We start from the raw sequence: 3,895 nt of genomic DNA on the forward strand, positions 1-3,895 counted from the left end.
AGCAAGTGCTTGTTTAGGTCGATGATGATAATGTTGGTGGTGGTTGGGGGTGAAGTTTCTTTCTTTTTTCCATATCACACTATTTTTTTTAAAAAAAAACCTTTTTTAGTATACTCCCATAGCATTTACCATGTGTGCATTAAATGATAAATGACTTTGTAAACTGTAACTTTGTCATTGTTATTTGATATTGTGACTATCCTTTAAAAGGTCACTCTCTTCAAAGACATATAAAAGCTCCCATTTTCTTTCTTTCTGACAGATTGTGGCCCTGTGTCTGAAGCCTCCCCATCTGGGAGCATCTGGGATATAGAAGCTGCAGGGAATACGGAAGGCAGGGCTGTTGAGCTTTGACGACTGTGGGAAAGTCTGGTGTAAAGGAATGAACATTCTTGCCTTGTGGGTCAGACAGACTTAGGTAAGTTATTTCACCCTTCTGAGCCTCAGTTTCCTCACACATAGAATGGTGATCGTAAAATTGTTCATATGCAAGGTCATGTGTATTAAGTTCCCGGCCTGGTCACAGAATGTACAAGCTACACATGTTTCTAGCCTGCTTTCTTTCCTGCCTGCAGCCTTTGATTGGGCTTCTCTGACTGCCCTCCGCACAGCATAGTATAGTCACCTGCTGGACTGGGGAGGCTTTGAGGGGCAGGGATAGTGTCTTGTTCGTTTTTCCCCTCCAGTGACTGGTTCAGTGCCTGGGAGACTGGAGGCTCCATGAGGGACAGCTACACTGAGCTGTGTCCAACTGTGCAAAAGAATCCACAGTAATAGCAGGAATTTGGAGAAGAGTTGAGACACTTGGAGGGAAGTAGAATAAAGCAATAATAGCCTGGTTCTGTGCCACCTATTCAAACTTACCTCTTGATGGTTTGGGGCTTAGTCAATACTTGTCGAGTGAATGATATTAATAAGAAAATTTGTAAATGAGCCCCACAGGAAAGGTATGTGGAATTGAGATTAGCTGACCTAGCCAAGGACCTGGCCCATACTAGACACTGGATAAATATTCACCGAATCAATGAAAAAGTAATTAAGCAAATGAAAGACATGCATGGATAGTAACTCATGGATAGTAGTTAAGTAAAATAGATTATTTGGAAGGTAATGGATGTAATGGAAGGTGGTACCCACATTATCTGTGTGTGTTTGTATTCATGTAGGACAAAGGAGGTAAGTGGAGGGACGAGAAGGTGTGTTCAAATGAACATCTGAGGGATTGAATGATTTATCAGGCTTAGTTTCCTTTCATTGCTATTAAACACTAATTTAATTACTGGGGGAGGTTGGTGGTCTTAGAGACAGAGGAGAAATTCTCATCTGATTCATACAGCCAAAATATAAAACTATCTGACCTTGGTGGACAGAAGGCACCTCCATGCTCTTGCTAACACCTTTTTCTGGTTCATCTCTTGCTCGCGGACAGTATTGTTCACAGGCATAACCTAACACTCATAAAAGAACCTCCTTTGATATTGTAAAGCAATTAAATGAACACAGCTTTTATTTTGCACCTGAGGTTTGTGAATCACCCTTAAGCATTTCCAGTATTTTTCCTGCACGACCCTGGAGTTATCAAATCTGGCAATAGGAACAGGATGGTTCTCAGGAGGGCTGCCTCAGAGAGGAGTGGCTCTTGCTTGGCTGCCAGGAGACAGGCACTCCCGGCCCCTGCTGTTGCTATCAGAGATTCCAGGAACTGCAGGGGGTCCAAGCAAAGATGTGGCAGCCAGCTCTTCTACACACAAGTCCCCAGTCCATGGCAGCCTCCTTCCGCGGCCACTGATTCCTAGCTCGGGCTAGGCAACTTCATTCTCGTGCATGAGCATAGTTTATGTAAAGACTAGGAGATTAGAGTTTTTTATTACTATTTCAGGAGAGAGGGTGTTCATGGAGGTGGAAGTCTTCAGGTGTTTAGGAAGGTGTTTAAGGAGGTCTGTGGAGGGTCCTGGCGCAGTGGCCATTCTTCACCAGGCATTGGTGTGATGTGGGGAAGCTGCTGCCATTCCTGAGCCTCAGTTTTTTCATTTGGATTATGACCATGCACCTCTTCAGCCACAAGGAATAGGACCTTATTGTCCTACAGATTAGCGAAAACAGATTTGAACAGGCTTTGTAAAATGCACCATGCTGTATACATACACGAATGTGTAGTTTATATCCTGCATATCTGGAGGAGGGGGAAAAGGGAATGGGGAGAGGGAAGCCTCTCAGGCTATTATTAGGAGTTTGGCTCATTGTAGGGAATGTTGACGGTGCAGTGTTTATAGACTCCTGGGTAGGCAACACATAATGAGAGCATGAGAGGACAAAAATGACATTCTTATAAAAAAAAGGCTTCTTTTCCTTTCCATTTCTAACCCCCTACTGTCATACCTCCTGCTCCCTTTTGGCTTTTATGTAGGGTTGTGTCAGCTGGAATGCTTTTTGAGATCATTAAGTGTAACCCCCAGGCAGTTATTTTACAGTTTTTCAAACATCCCACGGTTATTTTAGCCTATTCACATAAGCTGAATAAGACGGATCTAATGCTCAAGGGAGAGGAGAGTGGTGGTAGGAATTCTTATGGGGAAAGGAAGATGAAAGGTTCTGGTGCTTGTTTAATTCTGTGCTTGCCAAATAGAAAATATACAAAAAGAAAATTGCAATGTAAATAGCACAAAGTGTCCAGAATTGTTTTGAAATAAATCCAGGTTTAAAGGACCTAATTTGCCACTTTGAACATATTATTTCATGCTCCAACAAATAAAAGATGCTCGGAGCTCTTTAATTTTGGCCAGTATTAAAAAAAAAACTTATGGAAATTAACCAATGATAATTTGAGTCAGATCTCTGTTGCCTTTGTATAATTAGCACAAATATCATTTATTTGTCAGGAGTGGAAATATAAGTCTTGCTTTATTAGCCACTTCCCATCTCTTCTGAATTCACAAACTAATATTGGCATTGTTATAGTTCACATGCTTATCTGTAGTTTATTGAGTATTTTCTGGTTTTAACAAAGATATTTAATATCTGAAATGACTATGCAAAATGTGATGAAAATGGTATGTGGGTTTCTAAGATCAAGGAGTTTTAGGACATTTTAAGAATCTGCTACACATTAGTGTGGCAATATTAATAAAAATCACTAGTGTATATGGTAGACATTATAAATACATAGCAGTAATAACAAAAATATCTTTTGATTAAATGAGAATACCTGTTGGAGCTATGCTACCTGTGGTAACAAACAAGTCAGCAAAGGTATCATGGAGCAAGAATTACAGAGGATAATTTCTCACTCACAGAATGTACAAAATGGGGAATCTTGATTGACAGCAGGCTTTCCTCCAAACTGTGGTTGGAGAATGAGGTTTCTTCCATCTTGGAGCTCTCCCCTCTTTAACAGTGGTTTTTCAGGTTGCTGGGATCATCTCCTTTGAATCAATGAGAAGAGAGAGTCTGGAGGACCATGCACCAGAGACTTCTGTGGACCAGGAACAATCCATTAGTGGGACCTCCAGCTGTGTCCCTAGAAGAGGAGGAAGCAGATTTGCTGAAGAGTTAGACAGTCTCTGGGGCACTGGCACATTGTTAGCTTTCAATGACATGGCTACTAATATTATTACATTGAATGTCAATGTACAGCTCTTATAACCCCTTTTTATTTTAGGTGATATGAGAGATAATTTGTGTGTGTGTGTGTGTGAATGTGTGCTGTATTGAGACTCATGATTAGTAATTTAGATCTCTATTTGGAAGGGGAATTGAAGAAGGTGTTTATTATCTGTTCCTTACATTAAAGTCAAGTTTAAATTAACCGGATTTTAAAGTGAATTATGTACATTCAGCCTGAGCTGTATGCTGTAGAAAATATATTGATGCAACTGAGTCAATACATTCTGTTAAT

This window comes from Lynx rufus, unplaced genomic scaffold (assembly GCF_022079265.1).
Source record: "Lynx rufus isolate CCGP_SWC_20201006 ecotype Redwood Valley unplaced genomic scaffold, mLynRuf1.p SCAF_6, whole genome shotgun sequence".
Lineage (NCBI taxonomy): Eukaryota > Metazoa > Chordata > Mammalia > Carnivora > Felidae > Lynx > Lynx rufus.